We start from the raw sequence: 23,178 nt of genomic DNA, 5'->3' as shown, positions 1-23,178 counted from the left end.
CATATCATTAGCACCCTAACTTCAAATAAACCTTCACAAGCTTCATGTGATACTATACGTAGGCTGAGATTGGTGCATTTATGAAGTTGTGGGAAGGCGGTGGATAGGATTGGATTGAGAAGATTGTAGCAGTGGAGAGTCTTAAGGGATCCAAAGTGATACAAGGGATATCATCAAGGATCAAGCTGTCATGTGAAAGGAACGGACTGCAAATAGGTTACATCACATTGTCCCTTCACCTCGACTTGTGGCGAGATTCAAAAGTGAAGGAAGGTGAAAATTCAGGGGGAGAATAATAATCCTTGCATATGACAAGCACCTTATCGCGTCTTCGAGACGTCTCAAAGCGCTTCACAGAGTATACTGTAAAGTGAATTGATTGTATATTTTGTGGGCGAAACGCGGCAGCCAATTGCGCACAGCAGCGTCCCACAAACAGTCATGGATTGAGTGACCAAATTATTATTGTGCAAAGGTTGTACTTCTCAACGACAGATCAATATACGATATACGATTGGTCATTGCTCAGGACACAACCTTTTACCAGGCTCGCTCTCCCACTCTCTTTGGCTGCTGTTGGTCCGATGCCCACAACAGGCAGGAAATTATTGCAAAAAAAAAATGATACATTAATCTATTTCTGGACTTGAGAAAACCTAAAGCATCATGAAAAAAAAAGCTGTTTGCTCTGCATATAATGCAAATTGTAATAGATTAAGTCGTACATCAACTTCTTGATGATGAATTAAATACATCTCGCAGTGCTCCGAAACTCTTGTAGGTGCTTTGTCATTCAAGTCTCATTATTAGGACAGACCAGTCAAATTTGCTTCAAAACAGCTTTATTATTAGGTCTAAAAATATCAGCGCTGTAATTAAGCCTGTGGAAAAAAGATATAATTTGGGTTCTCAGTAAAGTTGTGTGGCTCACGTACTTAGAATACCAAGTGTTGACCCACATCTTTACTATAGCTGAGGCACTTGTTTTCAGAGTTCTGCACATGATATTCAGAATCGTGCAATCACCACCTTTCTTGGTAATAAATACAGCTTTTTTCCATTTTATTATCAGTCTCTCGACTGCCAATTGTGAAAGCAGATCCAGTTCAATCATGCTCAGGAACTTGGACCATATGTGTGTGGGTTATGTCGTTGTTTTTTTCTCATACAAAAGGCAAATATGAGCTGCTCAAAAATATTCCGACATCATCACATAGTGAAGTTGTTTTTCAGTTTCGTATTCATTGGCATATCAATCGCCAGCTTGGATCTGCAGTTACTCAGAATTAAATTGATTTACAGCGACTCGGAATTGAAATGCAGTGTGAACGGTGCAAGTTTCTTCCTCTTGCACTGGGGAGCAAATGATATTCACCTTGTGCAGCTGGTCTGAAATCAGCTGCAAACTAGAATGATTATTATATGGCTCATGTAAACAGGTCAATTCAACGTCTCACTGGTTTTCTATCTCCTCTTACACAAAACTGATCATGCATCAAGTCGCAATTTAATCCTGTTCAATGGATGTCCTGCTTCAGGGAAAAGGCACCATGTAAACACAGAGGGAGAATTCAATTCCGATCAGATTGATCGATCGATGATAAGGTAAATGGCCTGTTTGATAAGGTGTCTGCAGGAGGTCAGCACCGATACGGCTGTTTTCTGCTTAAGTGACTGACGATGGAATTATTAGACCCTTGAGGCCACTTCTGTAACCTCAGAAGGAAAAGTTGACCCATGAGCCTGATAATTGCAGGTAATATTGGTTTGATTGAACCCTTGTGGTGAGAAGCTATGTTTTTTTTAAAAACTAACTTCATTAAGCCAAATTATAATATTGAGATGCTTGAGAAGGAATGGTGTGCATACCTTCTGCCCACCTTCATACACTTAAAATCATTCACAGAAGGGATGATAGAGGATATTTGCTGTAAAAAAAAATCTTTTCAAAACATGAACAAAACAGGAACAAAATGGCAAAGGAAACATAGTGAAGGGAGAATCTAACTTCTCCCTCAGTAATACGTTAGAGGATAAACCACTGATTACAAATTAAGTAATTTGTGAGGAAACTACACTGCTTTGAACAGAACTTTGGTAGAGCGTCATTGGTAGCTGGCCATTGGTTTTGTAGATGTTCAAGGCAACGATAAATGAGTCAAGTTTAGTAAGAGTTTCAGAAGTGTTTACCAGGCAGGAAGATTTCTAACAGACCATCCATTCCAAAACCCTATTTGCAATCTTTAATTAAGCTACAACTTTCAAACTACTAGTTACTCCATGAGTTGACAACCGCTTCCATAGAACGGACAAAGGCCAGGGCAATAATTTGAAGGATTAAAAAAAAATGATTTCTTATCAGAGGGTGAATCTGAGAAATGTTCAAGGTGAACGAACGAAAGATCATTTGTAATGGGAGAGGCTGAAAAGGCAACAAAGCCAGAGGCAAGTTCAGAGACAAATCTCTTCAGAACAGAAGGAACAGCATCAGATACATTATTTGGTCCGGATGTTGTCACGGGCAGTGGGGTGTCCTATAAAGTTCGCACTCAGTAAGAACTATCACCTCTGAGTCCTGGGGTTGAATCCAGCAACAGACTGGTATTATATTGCATTGTTGTTATATTGTATTTACAACAAGGACTGGAGGATCTGACAGACTTGGTGGGGATAAACATTGATATCTTCATCAATATTGTCATGATTAGAGAGTCGAGAGAGATAATAAGCCAAAGAGGTTACATTTCTCTGGAAGATTGCGAGCAATTAAACCATCGAGACAGAAGAGTGGTGAAATCGCAGAGGTTCTACAGAAGTAGCTTTGGCAAGGAACCCACTGGATTGGCAGGAAAATCACTGTCAACACTAATTTTTGTTGCGTTTCTAACAGCAACACTGGATACAGAGGCTCTCAGCCGAGATAATATACCATAAATAATAAGTTACATTTACATAGTGCCTTTCACATTGGGAGGACATCCAATGTACCGATGGATTGAGATACTTACAAACTGTTTATAGTAATAATAATATATTTAACAGGAGACAATAGTTAAGAATTTAAGATTCACTGTCTATACAACTAGATTTTTACAACTTGCTACTATGGGACGACAGATTCAAGCAACAGGTTGAAATTTCCCCCACTCGTCCAATGAAAACATACAGTCAATCCACTTTACAGTATATTCTGTGAAGCGCTTTGAGACGTCTCAACAACCTGATAAGGCGCTACATCAAATGAAATAATGATTATTCTTATCGTTATTATCATTGAATCTCTGCAAAACAGCAGAGAGGAAGACTTTTACCAACACCAGGCTGTTGCTGGATTCAACCCCAGGTCACAGAGGTTATAGTTCTCACTGAGTGCGAACTTTCATCAAAAACCCACACAAGGAATACCTGAAATGATCATCTCGAGGTGGGCTGCACCCCTTTTCCCCTTAACAATGGGTCGCAGACCTCTTCACATTACAAGCAAAGTCCTTACTAAGCAATTACAGAATCAAAATCAACCTCTTCCCTTTTTTTCCCCCCTTTAATGGCATTCACTGTTCTTATAAACCTGGGGCACAGACCTCAACTGAGTTTGATCCCACCTGATGCAAAATCACCTGTTCTATTTTGTGCAGGAATCCCATTCATCCCCAACCCACAAAAAAAAAATTATCCCCATCCTGTGATGGGCTGAAATGCAACACAATCGACTTGAGAGGCAAAATCAGAAGGCAAACACTGTCCACCTGGTTAAAACTTTATTGCCACACCCAGAGCTATGGTATAATCCTTCCTGAAAGATAACTTAAAATGTGACAACCAGTGCCAGGTACACACACACACAACAGACACAGACACACCTGAGGGTCCTAAGCTGTGAGTGGGAGCATCCACACAGGGGTTTGGGTGGTGGCAGCTCAGCTCTCTCTGTGTTGGTGGTCAGAGAGGAGAGTGTGTGTGGGTGATGCAGAGAGTGTGTTGGGGGCTGGTGTGTGTGGGTCATGTTTCCAGGCATCAATGTAGGTGTCTACACAGCAGATCCAAAGTGTCGTTTCCCAGTGTGAAATCGATCCCCTTTTTCTAGTCGTTCCTATCAAAGCATCTTCTCTCTCTCCCTCTCCCTCTCTCCTCTCCCTCTCTCCCTCTCTTATCTCTGTGTGTGTGTGTGTCAGTCACCAACCAACACAAACCAGCTCTGCTGCTAATAAAACAACATTGAAATCACACCTTACTTTCCAGGCTACACAGCCCTTTTGCACACACACACACACACATATATATATTTATACACACACACATACATATATATATATATACACACACACAAAAAACACAGCCCCTTTACAAGATTATGCAAAAGTATCCCCCTCCAAAATCAAGGATGCAAACCCCCCCCAAACACACACACACACACACACACACACACACACACACAGTGCAGGTATTTGTCAAGTGCAAAGAGAAAAAAAAAAAAAAATTTTTTACAAAAAATAAATCAATTTACCAGACGCATCTTTGCTCCGTCTCTTTTTTTTTTCTTTTTCTCTCTCTCTCTCTCTCTCTCTCCCTGAAAATCGCAGCGATCGAAAGCTGAGTGTGGTCTTCCTGAGAGCAATCGGTCGGTCGATGTTTGCTGTGGCTTTTGAGGTCTTCGATCTCACTGAAGATGCGCAGTGAACTGGAGTTGGGTACCAGTGTGTGAGAGAGAGAGTGTGTGTGAGAGAGTGTGTGAGAGAGAGATAGAGAGTGTGTGAGTGTGTGAGAGAGAGAGTGTGTGAGAGAGTGTGTGTGTGAGAGAGAGTGTGTGTGTGAGAGAGAGTGTGTGAGAGAGAGAGTGTGTGAGAGGTGTGTGAGAGAGTGTGTGTGAGAGTGTGTGTGTGAGAGAGAGTGTGTGAGAGAGAGTGTGTGTGAGAGTGTGTGTGTGAGAGAGGAGAGAGTGTGTGTGAGAGTGTGTGTGAGAGAGAGAGAGTGTGTGTGAGAGAGAGTGTGTGTGTGAGAGAGAGTGTGTGAGAGAGAGAGGTGTGTGAGAGAGTGTGTGTGTGTCTGCACACAGTTAGGGAAGCAATGCTCTCCACACACACACTACAGACAGGTAGAGAGATGGATCAAGTAGACAGATGAGAGAGAGAGATTAAACAGATAGATAAAGTTTGGCAGCAATCCAGCACAGCAGAACATGAAGTGGCTTTTTTTTTCTCCCCCTTCCCTCCCCCTCAGCCCCTTTTTGTTAAACAATTGCTGGAGTAGGAGAGGAAAGCAAAGCAAACGAAAGGGATGGATGTGCTGCAGGGGTTGGAGTGGCTTCAAGGGTCCAACACCTGCACAGGGAGGTGGGCTCTCACTGCACAGCTTCACTGGGAAGCAAACCATGCAACTGAGGACCTTCCCAAATCACAACGCTGTCTTTCCAATGAACTTCCAATGAACAGTCCTTCAAATAGCCATCGCCTTCCCCCAGTGGCTGTCCTGAAACTGGGGGCTGCCACTCCCTTCAGCCCAGCACAGGGGAAAGCATCCAGCACTGAACTGGACCACCCCTTCCTAATAAAGTGACCTTTTAAATGGATATATATTGGATTCATATATATATATATATTAATGGGGGCAATTTGTGTTGCCTGTTGTGTGTTGCCTGTGCAAAAATATTGCGCAAGGTTTGGGCAATGACATGCGACAAGGCAGCAATATAAATAAATGCGCCTTCTCTTGCCTTTACCCTGAAACGCCATTCGTGTTTATGCGAGTCAACCTTTTTTGTTCTCTCTGGACCTGTCAAAATACCATTAAGAGCTGTTGGCATAGATCTTTTGTGACACTTAAGCGTTGCCGAAAGCTCCTCTTGCCCCTCTGTGTACTAATCTGTGATGTAAATGAATGCGTGTGCAATATTTATAATAGACTAAGAATGATCAAAATGGTCAGCTATAGCTATTGACATAATTTCCGATATTTAGTGATGGGTGTCATTACAATTTTATCTTAAGCGAAGAAGATGTGTCTAAAAATCCCTTTGCCTGAATAAAATGCTATAATTTGGAGCAATCATGCCTGTAGCAGTATTAAACCACTCCAAATCACGCAAGTAATTTGCAGTTAGCAAATAGATTTTCTGAAGGTACATGAACACTCATCATACAAGTGTTTTTTTTCATAATAAGTCTGTTTTTGTTTATAACAGGAATGCGCATGAATCACAGAATCAACAGCCCTTTGGTGAAAGGCTATCCATGTCTGAGTCAGGATGAGTGGATTTACTCTGACATGATTTCATAACGTGGGCTGCAAATGTTTTGGGAGGAATTAAGTTTAAACGGCAAATAATAATTTCCTAGTGATATAATGTTTACTTGTGAATCAGCCACCCTCTTTCTCTCTCACTCTCTCACTCACTCACTCACTCATTCACTTGACTATTGTAGACTTTAGACCTCCTTCCAAGAGTGCGTACAATACTTTAATGGGTCACTGAAACCCTGAATGCCACTGAAACCCTGTTGAATTATGCACCGTCACTACACTTAATTATCAGAGAAAACATATTCCAAACGTTAAATGAGATGATATAAAGTGGTCACGTTGAAGATTTGCAAAGGGAGCTCAAACCTGTAGCTCGCTGTACCTCAAATCTCTTTAGCTCCTTTTTTAAGGGTCAGCCGGGAATCTGACACCCATGGAAATCCATCACCGTGCTTCAGAGTATCCAAACCAAACCAAACAGAGTTCCATATATCCCACCTACACGTCTTTAGCTCCTTGATGTGCACCTATTTTTACCGAGCATCTTTTGACACTTTCAAACTCAATTCAAATCAGACAACATTAAAATCAGGTAACAGACTGATTAAGTCATCAAAGCTCCAACATGCAGCCACAACACCACAGCTGGAAGAAAAAGAGGCAGCTGAAACGTAAAAAAATTCATACACTTGGACTTCAGTACTATAATCTACCTCCAGTGTCTCGCCATCTCTTCACAGCCCAAAGGAATCTCTTCATCACCGGGGTTGGGGGGGGAGAGACAGCCAGAGTAGAGTAGCTTCCCATCAGTTTTGCGGTGACACTACTGCGCAAAATGAGGTGATTCTCCGTAATGTATCATCCTCACACATATATAGGAATATAAAATCTGACTGTACTGAGAAGGAACAGCACCATTCGCAGTGCTTGTTAGAGGCTGACTCTAGTTGTGAATATTATCACTGGATTGCAAAAAGCAATTCCGCACGAGGCAAATTTTGAAGAATAGCATTTTTTTAATGAACAGTATAGTTTACTCTCCGTTGTGTATTAATTGCACGAGATTCTATTTCCTTGTTAATTAGTAATTTAGCAGGGAAAGCGCTCCGAGACGCTGTCCATCGTGAAGGGCGCTAAATAAATGCAAGTTGCTGCTGTAGCTGTAATTTCCTTCATGATCAATTCCAATTTCAAATTTCCCTCCGATTATTCTGACCTCACGCCAACACAAGAAAATTATTCATATTGTGTGATTATTTTTTTCCTTTATTCTTTACTGTGTCTACTTTCAGCAACCCAGAATCAAACCTCACGCATGTGTGATGGCGGGCTCCACCAGCCTCCAACTATTAAGAGGCACTCAAGGCTGCGATAAAGAGAAATTGGAGAGACTTAAACTAAACAGCGAGGGAACTCGTGTCACAGGCTTGTATCTTGGTTTTATTGAGAAAAGCCCTACGTCTCCCAAAAGAGAAATGAAAATCAAGTAATAATTCAACCATTTCTCTGTTCCTCTCCCTCAGCATAAACTACACTCACTCCAAACAATGCTGAGAACATTTGACAGGTCCTTCATAACATAACACTGCAAAGGTTCTGTGCCATATGTGAAATCTCAAACAGCAACTGTCAAACATTTTTAACGACTCTGCTAGTTATTATGTTTAATCGCACTCCGTGATGGCAATATTACACACACCCAATAAATGTGGTTAAAAAGAAGCCCATCGCATTCCATCGTTGTGGCATTATTTCAAAAAGAAAATATTTTCTTTTTAATGCATGTGTAGTGAGAGTTTTTTCTTTTGCTTGGCTTTCCCAAGAGACCATTTGAATGTTCTATTTATCCCCACTCATCCCTTTTGACAATTTGATCTCTGCGCTGCTTCTGTGTTGCATTACTCCGAGCCAAGAATAAGCATCATTGCATAACAGAAACTAAATTTAAATCAAACAAGTCACGGATTCGCACATTCTCCAGCGCAGTGAATGACACAAGCAAAACTCATTAGTGAGCATGTGTATGTCATGGTCATGTTTTACATGCCTGTCCAGGGCACTGGAACAAACATTTCTGTCGTCGTTGTGGGATATTTAAATCCCAAAGGAACAGGAAGATGTATCCTTGGTTTAACATTTCATTCAAAAGAATGACACTTCTGACAATTCAACTCTCTCCTACTATTGCGCGAGAGCACCAGACTAAGCCACGGAGTGTTCAGTGCCTTGGGATGTCCTCCTGACATGAAAGGCGAGATACAAATGTAATTTGTTGTTGTTGTTGTTGAGTGCAAGACCTAACATGGGGTTTGGACTTGCAATCTTCTGACCTAATGGCTAGAGTTCTACCGACTGAACCATCCCCTATGACCCATGTGCTTAACAAAAGCAAAATGTGAGATTAATAAAAATAGCATTTTTCAATGTGCAATTATATACCATAAAATGCTGAGAATGACATTCAGATCAATTACTGTCTGAGTGAGAAAGTTCAGTTAAATCTTTTTGCATGTTTTTTGAATAGAAAAACTGCATATCACAAACATTGCATTGACGTACCTTTTTCTTTATAGATGCTAATTGACCTGTGTGTGCTCTTTATATATCAATTGGATTTTCCTTTTCAGAAAACCAGTCTTTTGGGGTATTATAATCAAGGCACGATAAGTATTGTTATTTATTTGTTTTGCTTAAGACCCAAAGCTCATTTTGTTGCATACAGAACTGCTGAGCTTTTATTTTTTCCTCAGGAAGGGTCAGCATTTGAAATGCCACATTAAAAGTGGAGTTTGTTTTATACACTTATATTACGTTACATTGCGTTTTCATGCTGCTGTGGAAAATAAGAACCAGATTACTAAATCATATTATAGCTGCCTTTTAACGAGTCTTTAAGGATTTACTGCTATAGTCCCCATCTGTCTATGCGACTAGAATGGACACAAAGGAAATAATTTACCTGCAGGGATTAAATTTGAGGATGTGTAACAAAAAGATGAAAGACGAAGAAATCCGTTCCTTTATAATGTAGCTAAGACTAGGTGCAGGAGTGTTTGTAAACAGACACACAAGGCTCCCACTGAACCAAACAAGATAATCTTGGGCCTTTAAATAATTACTATGCGCTTCAATTCTAACCACAGCACAATAATATACTGGTCACTTTACAGTCTTTTTGAGTTAACCGCTTACTAACAATAATTCTCTCCATCCAGCATTGTGCAAATTACTATTGAGTTCAGACGCTATGAGATGTCCTCCCAATGTGAAAGGCGCTAAAAAATGTAAATTTGCATTGTATTATATTGGGTTTCTATGTAGTGGGGAATTAATTGTGAAGCATTAAAAGTGGCCTCAATGTTTCCAGGTATGTAGGTTGAAGGAAGAAATCAATCAGGACTCCCAAATGAACATTGCCTAATGACCTTAGCTAGAAAGGTTGCCATGGAGGTTGGTTGAGGACTTAATCAAGGTTGGCTGTTAGGATTCCTATGGTTGACTAGCTTGCTAACACTCAATCCTCAAGGTCACATAAGAAAAATAGCTAATTGGGAAAAGTGCCCAAAGCCAGACACTGCCTCCAGAAGAAGAGGCAGAGAGTTATTGGGGGGTGACAGGAGCACAATTATTGATATGAAGGGGAAGGTGATGGCATATAAACAGTTTTCAAAAATCAAAAAAGTTTCTGCTAAACTTTGTATTATTCTAAAATATCACACAGATAATATGTTCCCTATAGAAGTCTAGCAAACAAATCAACTCTTAGCCTTCTTCCCCTTAGCCTTCAGGGACGCTACCCTGCATGAGGATATATAAATGCAAGTTGTTGTTGCTGTTGTTTAAATAATCATCAGCTGATTGTGTACTATCTTCCCCCAGTTATATACCTTTGACTGAATTAAATCATTATTTTAATCATGGGAAGAAAAAAAGCACACAGTTCTGCCAAGTGCAATGATGGAGCTCAGAAGCAGCAGAGATTGCACTACTGATAACAAGAAAACAAATCATATCCATCTTAGCGATTGTGGCTCCAAGCCTTAGTGCTTGAGGGTGGAGATAAAAAATAGACTCACTCTATTCTGTCAAATGCCTTCTGTGCAACTTGTGAGAATGCCAGGGAATTGAATGAATACTTCAGCATTATACAATCCACATGCATCGTCAGCAAGCCATCCTGTCTTGTTTAAAAGAAACACAGGGAGAAAGACAAACAAAACCCTCTAGTCTTTGGCCAAGATAATTTGGATGAATTTTGATGTTTGCTTCTAATTTAGACTTTCTTTAAAGCAGCTGGGAAGAAAGGTAAGAGTTTATTTGCTTGCTAGATTTCCATATGGAACATATTATCTGCATGATATTTTATAACAATATTATTAATAATCCTTGCATTTGATATAGCGTCATCATGTCTTCGAGTTGACTCAAAGCCTTTCACAGAATTTACTGTAAAGTGAATTGACTATATATTTTGTGAGCGAAACGCTATAAAGGAAGGAAGGAAACATCTCAAATTCAACCCAATAGGCAGACTTACTTATGTCAGTCAAGGTAAACAAATACAGTGCCACCAAGGAGGCAAACAAGTCACATTTAAAATCATTGGGATATAAATACAAATCCTTAAAAAGGCTATTTGAACAATTGGCTGAAATTGAATATGGGAGAGTCTTATATCGAGGAGACTTGAGAAATGATACGAGCAAGTAATAGTGGTATTGGTATTGTATCCAGCTACTGGCAACAGACAGTATAAATGTTCTTCTCTGCACATAATTATGGTATTAAGCGCTCCTAGGTCAGATATGGAATGGATTAGTTACACTGCTTGCTTGCCTTTATGTATGCCTTGACAATGTATCTTAACCCTAACCTTCGAAGAGCACACTGCAATGTGGCACATCAATTCTATGTACTTTATCATTTGAGGTCCCTTAGAGAAATAGCTTATAATTAAATGGCAAATTCAAGGCAATTTTTGTGCTGTGGAATCTTTGCTGAGAACTGAATTAAGCCTGCTGGAAGGAGTCTTACTTCTGACCCTTAACACAGCCAATAACTCTCAATGTTCCTCTGCTCTCTCTATTCCTACCTCACTACACAATTTGAATATGCTCTGATTATGGAAATATCCACCTAGCTGTCACTGAACAGTGAAGCTTAACATGTCCTAGTGCATCTGCTGTCACTCTCGATACCCAAGAGGTATTTTCTCAGTTTCACTTGGAAGGATTGTTACAATATTGTATTTCATTTGTAAAAAAGATAATCCTGCCCTACAAATGACACTCAAAACCCACCAACAAAAAAAAATGATGGCGTTACGTTTAATCACTCGGGACAAGCCAGAAAAGTACTAGTTGTTTTACGTAAATGTACCAGGGTTCTCCTTTCTGTGTCGATTAGATTCAGAAACGATGTAAAAAAATACAGGGTGACCAAAAAGTCGTGATACCATTTCAATGTCCAATAAGTCTTAAAGAAATGATGATTTTTTTTAGATAATAGGGTAGATATCATGACATTTTGGTCTCCCTGTAGATTTGACTAAAGATTTATATTTTGGTTTCTCAAGATTTTTGGGGGTCTGGAAGTTAGCCGACACTGATGGGTAGAGCATGATAGATTGTAGGTTTATTTACCAAATGAGCAGAAGCAGATACCCAAAGACCAACAAAGAGTCCTCTGGAGTCACGCAAGCTTCTGCTCAGGTAAAAAACCTGATCACAGCATGATTCAACAACAACAACTTGCATTTATATAGTGTCCTTCACGAGGGGTAGTGTCCCGGAACACTTCACAGTGGTGGAGTCTGACAACAAGCCAAGGGGAGAGGGAGGGAGGGAGTGGGGGAGGTGACCGTAAGCACGATCAAAAGGGAAGGTCTTTAGGCGGGCTTGAACGTGGGGAGGGAGGGGGCAAGGATTCAAAAACTACGTTTCTATAAGCTATACAATACGGAGGACTAGTGCAATAACGGGCAGTCCCGACATGCCAGCCCAAGATCAACATTCAAGAACTAAGCCACTGAAGCTCATCGGTTACTGCTTTACTGAAAACCTGAGACCGCTGACTGAGGCCACGTAATCCTCAGCTCCCACTCTCAACTCCAGTGCCCAGCCAGAACTGTCAAGTGCTTGGCATGTCTTCCTGACGTGAAAGGCGAATATACAGTATATAGAAGTGTAAATTGTTTTGCCTGATGTAAGCTTCAGTCAGCGAGAGCAAAGACTTGGTCAAGGTGACTCATCCTATCCACAAGCATGCCTTGTTTCAGTCAATTACAGAGTGCTATTACCCAGCAGTTGATGAGTGAGTGGCAGAAACCTGCCTGGTTGGAGGCGGACGGCTGTGTGGGGTTGAGTAGCTGTCACAAGAAGCTCAGAGGAGAAATAAAATGTTGTAAAAGCCATAAATAAATTAAGCCTGCAATTGAAATTCTGTTATAGATGGACTTCTGGATTTTTCACTTATTGAAGTGCTGTGGGTTTTATGTTTTAAAATCCTGCACAGAGCTTTAGCTGAAGGTGCAGACAGTATACAGTAATATGGAAAAGCAGCTTTTAGCATACAGTGATATGGTATGCAGTTATTAGTTCCTCCTCCTTAAATGCCTCTAGGTTTTGCCCACAAAATATACGGTCAATTCACTTTACAGTACATTCTGAAGCGCTTTGAGACGTCTCAAAGACGTGATAAGGCGCTATATCAAATGCAAGGATTATTATTATTATTATTATATGCGGCAAGGTGATTTGAAGGATGATTGTCTGTACAAACTAACATTAAAATTGTGGTTCGCAAAGATTCCTCCCCCATATCCAAACCGCAAGGGTTTTTTTTTGTTGTTGAGAATTTAATCTTATTTTCTGATAAATAGGTTTTCAGTGGATAAACGCTAAATCTTGTAAAAACACAAGCAGGCCACAGAGTCTCTCAGGTCTACCATTCAAACGGAAAACAAGAATTAATCCCCTGAATATAAATGTTCTTTGGAAACTTTCACAGCATGCAAACCAGCCTGGGAAGAGGTTGAAAGGCAATTGAGCAAAATCTCTTAGAACAAGAGGATTTCGCAACACGTGAAAATCACATCAATGAGCATTTTTTTTTAAAAAGGCTACGGGGAAGATTGTATTTAACCATCAACTAAGCACAGCAAACAGAAGATCACCCCAACTGTGAAGGGAGTTTTCTTTTTCTTTAGAAATTTGGGAAAGCAGCTAGGGTTGGAGATTTTATGTCCAAGTTTCTAGTACTGTTATCGGCAAATTTCCGCATCAAGAACATTAGTGTAATGGAGCCCTTAAAGCATGAGACTGGAGTTTTTTTAATTTTACTTTTTAAAAAGATGATGAGAAAGGCAGAAGAAAATCGGATACTGTCTTGTTGAGTAGTTTGGGGGGAGAAAATCTAAATTTTTCTCCTCCAGCCAGCAGTCTGCCAAGCAACAGCAATGTTGGAACAGCAACCTTTAGAAACCAGAGGAAAAGCTACCGTCTGATAGAAGTGCCATGCCCCATAATTGAGTGGCTCTGATTACCCAAGCGCAGAACGGCATCCGTCTCTGTCTTGCAGTCATGAATAATGTGAGAAGAATCCTTGGCCTCCTGTGAACGCCGTTGGTGCTGACTCTTTGCATTGCCAATGGTTTCTCGATCAGTGGTAGTAATGGCAATCTCAGAAATCAATGATCAAACATGTCTAATATTACTGCCAGCCCGGAGGGCTGCCTGCCCGGGTTGTAGCAGCACTCAAGAATGTATTGAGCAATTGGCTGCAGGGTTTCGCCCACAAAATACACAGTCAATCCACTTGACAGTATATCCTGTGCAGCGCACTCGGGGCGATATCAACCACAAGGATTATTATTATCTACATCCTTCATCAGAAATTCTGGTGACACTCACTCACCTCAATAGAATCTAGACAGAGAGCTATCATTGGACATGACTTCCTACTTGTTCCTGCTGGGATACAGACACGACTGGCTCTACATTTCAGAATACAGAAACATCTCATGTCAGAGATGAAAGGTATTATGGAACTTTTCTTGGGGGTGGGAGGGGGAGTTGAAGATACTATTTTTTTCTCTCTCACCATCCAAGCGATTGTTTCCAAAAGAGTTACAGTAATAAGACTCCTTTGCACACTTGATCAGCACTCAAGCCTCTGGGTTCTTGGCAATGTATTGGAAGAGATGAATCTGGTCCAACTAACAACATCAGCATCTACTTTCAAAATGTTACTGACAAACAGAGTGTTTGTACTCGGCTTAAAATGAACTCACTCTAAGAAACCCACCTCAACGATGTTCAAGGTTAAAAACAGAGATCAATATCGAGTTTCACTTATGAAGTCCCTGCACTTAAAAAAAATCATTAACATTGTACAAACATTTTCAGAATAATAAATTGCAGAGTCATTTGGGCTTTTAGGATATATAATATTCCCTTTAGCAATTGTGTGATTAGAGATCACTGGACTAACTGCCCTTTATGCAAGTTTAAAGAGGAATGATGCTGCACTGCAGAAAATTTAGTCCAATAAACAGTGAATTAAAATTTTACGGTTGATGACATTTCATTTGAAGTCAGTCTATAAATCTTCCCTCCCAGTGCATCACTTGAGACAAAAAAAAATGCAAAGCCTGTTCTCTCTCTGTTCCTGCTTAAATTCAGAATGAAAACCACTTTCATCTCAAGGGAGCTCATTAGTACAGAAAATGCTTGCTGGAAGTGCAGTCATCGCCAAGCTCAGAGAGTTTTCTGATTTGAGATTTCAGCCATGTTATCACATCGCCCCTTTATCAAAAGGAGAGTGCCGGGGTGCCCTGCAGCATATTGCTTTCGTTTCCATTTCTGTGATAAAGCAACTGTATTGTTGAAAACGAGGAATATATATTAATCTTCAAATTTCTGTGAGGCAAACCATCATCGTTCCAGGCAGGACAAAACCTTGGGCAAGTTTCCTTACTCCACACGGAGCCTAATAATAATCCCTCCAAAAAAACAAAAACAATAATTAAATTGGTCATTTTCAATCTACGACTGTTTGTGGGACATTGCTGTGCGCAATTGACTGCCGCGTTCGCCCACAAATATACAGTCAATTCACTTTACAGTGTGTTCTGTGAAGCGCTTTGGGACGTCCTCCCGACGTGAAAAGCGCTATATCAAATGCAAGGATTATTATTATTATTATTATTATCGTTTTCATTTGAAAACCAGGTAAATGAAGGAAACATGTTGACATATCTGTGTTTAGAAACGGTGGGTAACAAGTACATGCTTTGTTAGAGTATCAAGGACCAGTTATACCACAGACAGTTTGCTCTGATTCGATGAAACTTTCACACTGAACTGATGCAAGCACTGTCGAAATTATGCAAACGTCACTTTGGGAAAGTAATCTCACTTCTGTTTTGCATTGGCTGCTGTTCAACCCTGGTTGGTTCGTGAGGTTTTCAGTGTTATGTCTTTCAGGCTTCGCTGCACTCAGCCCAGTGTGAAAATGATGAGGAGTGAGTAATGTAAATCCAGTTCACATGGCTCTAATTCAGGCACGGTGTCAAACCGGTCCTGGTGATATAGCTGCCTTGCATGGTTTTTCAAATCAGGTTTCATGAAGAATAAAACACTTGAAGAATAGATATTGGAATGACTCACATTTGATATTTAGCATCCTATCACGTTGGCACTTCTCAAGGCGAATCACCTAATTACTTACTTTAAAATGTTGTGACTTATATAAACAAATGCACCAGCTTAATCTGCATCACCAAAATTGCATAAACAGCAGTGGGATGAATGGTAAATGAATCTTTCTGGCAAATTTAATTGAGGGAGCAATATTGGCAAGGACACCTGGAGGAACTCGTTGCTTATCTCCCAAATAGTACCAAGGAATCCAGCTAAACCTTCACAACCAACCATCAAAAACTTTAGTTGAATGTCTCATCTGAAGGACATGACCTTCATCAGTGTAACACTGCCTCAGTATAGTACTGCGCTGGAAAGTCAGCGTATATTAGAGCTCAAGTGAAATAGTAACATTGCGGCCCCAGCAATGATAGAAAGTTTCCCCTTCGAAACAGTGATAATAATCCTCACATTTGATATAGCATCGCTAATATTTAAATGTCTCAAAGTGTTTCACAGGTAATTGCCAGTAAGTGCAGTGCCTGCCTAATAACTAAATTAGAGACAAATACAGCAGCCAATTTGGTCACGGCAAATTAGTCCCCCAAACACCCACAAAGCAAATGAACAATTAGCTGGAGGAAGGAGTATTAGCCAGGATACTGGGGGGAATATTAATAATAATAATCCTTGCATTTGACATAGCACTTTTCACGTCTGCTAGACGTTCTCAAATCGCTTCACGGAATATACTGTAAAGTGAATTGACTGTATATTTATGGGCGAAACATGGCAGCCAATTGCGCAAAGCAGGGGCCCGCAAACACTCGTGGATTGAAGTGACCAATTTTATTTATTTATTTATTTATTTTTCTTGAGGGTTTATTATCAGGTGTGTGGAGTAAGGAAACTTGCCCAAGGTTTTGCCCTGCTGGAACCGAACCCAGGGCTCTCACTTGTGAGGCGAGTGCTCTAACCACTGAGCTACAGGACGCCACAATCCCTTCTCTTTTTAAATACCGTCATGGGATCTGTACATTCCACCTCAGCTTAAGCTCACGTTAAGGACATCACCTCCAACAATGTTGGGCACCCCATTACTCCGGGGCTGCATTGGAATATTAATTAACCTGATCTACACACCATTCCGGTGAATTTCAAAGTAAAAACACATCAGTTGCTATTTATTGCACTGTCACTTGCCGTTTTTATTCCACTCACTTGCTAAACCTGGGAGCTTATTTCTGAAGAAAGTTAAGATATCAGAAGACCATCTGTAATTCACGCAGTACTTTGTGACCGTTTGCTTTGAAAGTCAGGAACAAGAATTGCTAGATTACAAATGGCTTGTTTGACTATTGGAAACCTCGGGGATATTGTTACATGTTAACATTGTGTTTAAGGCATCCTACCCATATGGCTGTCACTTCAATGGAAAGAAATATTGCCTTTTATCCCTTTTCAATGTCAGAAATCGAAATGCTGTTTTATTTATGATGAGGAAAATGTGTGTTTTAATTCTGCCACCTTTACCCAGGTCTTCCCTAGTAATGTCACTTGGGGTAATGTAGCAGATACCGGCCCCAGTGGTAATGATAGCACCTCAGTGTCATTTGCATAATTTGATTGAATAACCATGAAACAATGTCACCACGTTTACAAGTGTGTTGAAAATAACACACTTGGGAATGTTCAGGGAGGGGAAAAATATGTCTCAAGCACCAGATGCGATGTTCTTTCTGGTGGTATATCTACTTTCTAATTCTTGTCCAGGTTTAATTTTCATCTGACCTATTTCTTGTTGAATTTCAGTAAATACCTCAACACATCCTGATTATGCAGAGGGTGGTGAGAATGCCAGAAGCTGTTGAAGCAGAAAACATCCGTGGATTTAAGAGGGAATGTGGTGTAATGACAAGAGGAAGAAGGAATTAGAGAGGTGTGGTAGATGCTGGTTGGCAAGTACAATGGAGTTATTGGGCCAAATGGCCTGTTTCCATGAGATGAAATAATGCAGCAACAGAGAATCTCAGAGCAGGTAAATGGGGGGAAAGGGGGAAGTGTGGCGTTAATTATCACATTAAATGCATTATGAAACACGACAAATTTCACTCCAACATGGCCACCAACAAGAGAGAAATGTAATGTCATCTCTCAGAGTGTAGCTGGGAAACAGAGGTCATACGATTGCCAGAATAGGAAGCTAATCCAGGTTACAGGAAGAAAGTCTGGTCATCCTGAGGGTCTCACATCCTCTCAGTGAAATGTAAATACTTTCAGAGACTGATGGTCTGCTGACAGCAGAAGTCAGCAATAAAACATGTCAAGAAGTAAAGCCAAAGGCCGTATGTTTGAGAAAGTTGACCAAACACCTCGCAAAATTGGAACTTAAAAGTCCAATAACGGAATCTGGTAGGTATTCAACAGTGTCCACAAAAAAACCCAAAATAACTAGAATCAGAAAACACGTTGATATCTCTCTAAAACAAAAACAGCTGACATGATAAAAAGTCCAAGAACTTTTACCTAAAATCTCCCGAGAGAAATATTGGATCTTGGAAATATCAATTCAACACATGAGCATGTGTAATGCATGATTAATCCCAGCCCCGAGCTCTGGTGAGAGGGTTCTTGAATTATTGATCCAGAGAAGAAGAAAAAAAAAAGGTGAGAGTAATAGCCTTTATACCTGGCATGGAACAGAGCTCTGCCATGATCTCAAAAAGACCAGAAACAGTTTGATCAGCTTGAAGCAGCCTGGGGTGAAATAGAAATCTAATGCAGCGTGCTGTATCCCACCTGCTTTAGCAACGAACTGCAAAGTTGAGTCAGCACCATTTACAACCATTCTCACAGCAGAGTGATTCCTCAGATGCAAAGGGATACACCACCTTCAGATGACTTTCCAAAGCACTCTCAACTACTCGGGAAGCCACCCGACAAACAGATCAAAGGTGAACGGCTCAAACGCCCGAAAGGCTGGCACCACTCAGTCAGCGGAATGGAAATTCAGCCCAGAGGAAGGAGAGATTGATCAAGTGCTAGATTCACAGGTATAACAGGGCCAAGACATCACACTTCATGATACATCTCCACATAGTGAGAGGATTAGCATGCACTTCAGAGCACCCTCCACCCTGCTTTTCGTACTTTTCTACTTCAATGCACTTTGCCTGTCCTGTTGGAAGCAATTTATTCCACATCTCCGTTAGTCAACAAATCCGAACTCAAAAAACAAAATACAACTACAATATTCCTGCTCTACTTAGATAAGGATAAAGAATTTTCCCCAAGTGCAATAATCAGTTGGTTTAAAAAAAAGTTTTTATATGACTCTTGATTTGATAAAGCTCCAAAATGCGTTCTATTGAAGTGAAGTGATCATCTCAACATCAATACACGATGAAGCAAGAAGTATAATGTCAGACTTCCCTTTCAACATTGCTCTGTTGCGGGAAGTGGGGCCATATAACATTTCTTTAAATGAATCGAGAATGGAGTCCAAAGATTGACAACTCCTGAAAGAGATTCTTTATTTTCTTTATACTTCTTTATACTGAGGGAACTCATGCTGGCACCCAAAGTCTATCACAAATGTCATGTATACTCATTGGTGCTACACTCCGACTGTGAATTTGTAAGAGCACACAGCAGTGAATTTGGGCACAACAATGTCCCACAAACAGCTATGAAGTGAATGACCAATTTTTTGCATCTGGGGAATGTTGACCAGGACTGGCAGAAACTCCCTTCTCTTTTTGAATCATGCCATGGGTATCTTTATTGTCCATCTAAACAGGCAGACTCAACCTCGGTTCAACATCTCATCCATAGGAGGTCACCTCCAGCAATGCTATGCTCCCCCAGCCCTGTACCGGAGTTTCAGCCTAAACCACAAGCTCAAAGTACATAAATTCATACTTGGCTCTTGGCCTAACAATATTTCCATCAATCATTTAGATCTGCACGACATTTCATCTTCTCTATCTATATTTCACTAAATGCAAACTGATATGTAAATATATGCCTTACGTCACCGATTGCGGAACAAGCTCGAAGGGCTGAACGGCCTCCTCCTGTTCCTATGTTCACTCACTAAACCTCGACCCCATCAGTTGGTGTCTTCTCCAGCACATGGGATTATTACCACAGGAAACGTGATCCGGCAAGTGACTAGCAACTGGGTTCCTACTTACCTCAAGGTAAACAGAGGCGTGTGGAACAAGGAAACTTGCCTAATGTTTTGCCCTGCTGGGATTGGAACCCAGTCCTGTTGCTTGCAAGGCGAGTGCTCTAACCACTAAGCTACAGGACTCCACAAAAATACTACAAAGCACAGAGTAGAGTGCTCCAGCTATATGAATTATTGATAGTTTTGCGCAGCAAACCGCAAAAGACTAAATGCAAACAGGTATGTAAATATGTGTCTTACGGTCAACGATTCGGCATGAAATTAATTTCTTTATTTCATTGCTACACATGAAAAATCCCTTCCCAAAAACAATAATTAGATTAAGAAGCACTGCAAACTCCGAGGGAGGGCATGGTGAGATTAAAAATGTTTATTAATGATCTCAGTGGATTTTCATTTTTTATAATGAACACTCTAACGACAATTACAAATTAGCCTGCAGAAATGCACAATTATTATTTCTGTTGCTATCACAGTTTGTAGAGATCAGGTAAACTTTGTAAGCAACTTAATTAACCAATTTTGCTCACAACGTTCTCATTAGGTTACATTCCAATTAATTCTAAAGCTGCACTCGGATTGCATGTTTGCCATTGCGATGCCCACAATACATACAGTCACTCCGTTTCTATCCTTCTATGATTTTACAATGTATCCTGTGAAGCACTTTGGGACATATTCCTGACATGAAAGGGGCTGTATCAATGTAAATTTGTATTGTATTGAGCAATTATTTTGGCAGTAGTTTCTAAAAGCCTTAACGATCTTGCTCCATGCATTCGGACTGTATCTGACAGGCACCCACAGGGGACAAATTTCACATCTATTTCCTTCTCTGCTATTGGAATCATAGACACACATAATATTGCTGTAGTCACGCCATCAGCTGTAAATGATATGCATGATACTTATCCAAATAAAATTAACATTGATTGCAGTTTCACTAAATGAAATATGATCAGAAACGTTGCTTTTCTAGGTGAAAGATTGATTTATTTTGCATTTACTTCCACAAAGGTATACCTTGACATTTCTGGTGGGGGTGGAGGTAGTTGTGAGAGAAATTGGAACCCATTTTGTCATTTTACACATCAACCCGCATTAAATCAAACCGTCAAGAGGTAATATCCCCACAAATTGTTAATGTAAAATCAAAGCAGGACTGAACTTTCACTGGAATACATCCAGGCCTTGCAGAAAATCCATACAGAGGATATATTTAATGCACCCTCATCAGCCAGGTGTTTGATGTCAATTCTAAATAACTTGAACATAACACTGAGGTGTCACAGGAATTTTTAAAATGGGGCTCAATATTTTACACTGCTCTAAGGTCACCTTAACTGCCAGTCAGTTTTCAAGGTGCAGTGACATGTTAATGTTATAAACCGACCGCAAGAGGAAATTCAAGATGTTCTGACAAGACACGCACAAGCTTTTCTCGGAAATTGCACATTCTGTGCTTTTATTTTTTGACGGTGGTGGAAATTGCAAATGTTTTCAGAAATCATACATTTTGAAACATTTAAGTGCAGCATTCTCCACCAGCTTACCTGAATCTAAACAAGTGACACGCTCGTTTCATATGACAAGATCGCAAGCCCGTGCTGGCAAAACAATCAAATCACATGGAATATTCAACAGATTTTCTTCAACAAGGCTCTAGACTTACAATAATGGAAGTCAAATGCTTTTCGAAACAAAATGTACAACCAAAGTGCCAGCGAAGCCACCTTCAGACTATCATGGGATTTTTCCAAGCGTAGATTTTGGTAGAGCTTTGTTGTAGTAATTAGATCTGATTGTACATTACAGAATCACATCTAAGGCACTCAAATGCTTGCTCATAAATTTTTAAACTTTTGCCAGAAGGTTCTTTAATTAAAGGCCCTTTGTTGTTCTGTGTGTGATTTTAGCTCAACAGAAATGTTTTACCATCAAATGCATTGCAAATTCCTTACTGTGTGACCGACCACCTGGCAATAACTGGACCTGGACAAATATGACAATACAAACAACACAAATAGGTCCTTCTACCCAGTTCATGTAAATTGTTTGGAACAATGAACAATCATAAAACAAGAAGCATGTTTCCCAGAACAGTTTGTAACAATAAGAGGGGCACTTGACAGTGCTTCCCCTGTGTAAAAGATTAGGTTTGCTGCTATTAACTAACCAACCAATTAGCATTTGGGAGACGCGAGTTAGTTTGGTGTCTAAACTAACTGACATCTCACAAAGCGCTGGGATTAGGAGTGCCCCTTGACAAGGTCATTTGTTAACTCAGGTTATCTTGTACATTAGCGTTACTTAATGATTTTGTTGAAAACCACATGCGCAAGCGGGGTCTGGTTCCAAGTCTGCTCTCTGGGACCTCAGGTATATTGCCAATTGGAATTTGAATCATTCCTGATTTTGGTCATTTCACCAGGGACAAATGCTAATTACCGTGAATGCCTACAGGAGGAAGACAAGACAACAAAGAAGGACCATAGTATCTATTGAAGTTGTAGAATTGGATAAAGACAAGGGCCTATAATCGTAATTGAGCCCTTGTACTTGCTGAGTTAAGTCTGCCTCATCAACGCAATTTATGTAGGGTGATTTACCATTAAAAGTGCTGCGTAAATCTGGGTTAAGCAGCGTGATTTGCACTGATACCTACCTGCCTGTTGAGATGATCTCAAGAAGCAACCTAGCATGACATGCTCTCTAAAAACATTGACAATTAACAGCAGACCGCAGAGCTCGGCGCATACACTTAATCGCAAACAAGCAGACCTTTGCTCAGAAGCCAGCGAGAGTGGTTGGCAAATATAAATGCAGCTCCCCATTGCTCTGCTGCAAGAACCAAAGTCACATCACTTGCATCAGTATAAACACAGCATGAATAGCATTCCCTTGCTTTCTCTCAGTGGACAGTAAGATTCATTCACTGGGCTGTTATTTGAGCCACTTGCTGCAGTACAAATACTACCTGGCATCTTCCCAGTGCTCAGATCTGCAGCAGAAAGCAAGTCAAATGGGTTCTTAAATAACACATTCATTAAATCGGTCGTCTGTTTTGGTTGGAGAAATAATATAGTATTGACAAAAGTTTAATTCTAT

The 23,178-nt window shown here is 40.3% G+C and overlaps 1 protein-coding gene across 1 annotated transcript in view; it reads right to left on the bottom strand.

The window, feature by feature from the left end:
- The window catches only part of LOC103176348 (IQ domain-containing protein J), an 87,044-nt gene that overhangs the window by 48,345 nt on the left and 15,521 nt on the right, over window positions 1-23,178 (bottom strand). The gene's annotated exons all lie outside the window — the stretch shown is intronic.

The sequence above is a fragment of the Callorhinchus milii genome, unplaced genomic scaffold (assembly GCF_018977255.1).
Source record: "Callorhinchus milii isolate IMCB2004 unplaced genomic scaffold, IMCB_Cmil_1.0 Scaffold11, whole genome shotgun sequence".
Lineage (NCBI taxonomy): Eukaryota > Metazoa > Chordata > Chondrichthyes > Chimaeriformes > Callorhinchidae > Callorhinchus > Callorhinchus milii.
This window is presented reverse-complemented; position numbering and strand designations above follow the sequence as displayed.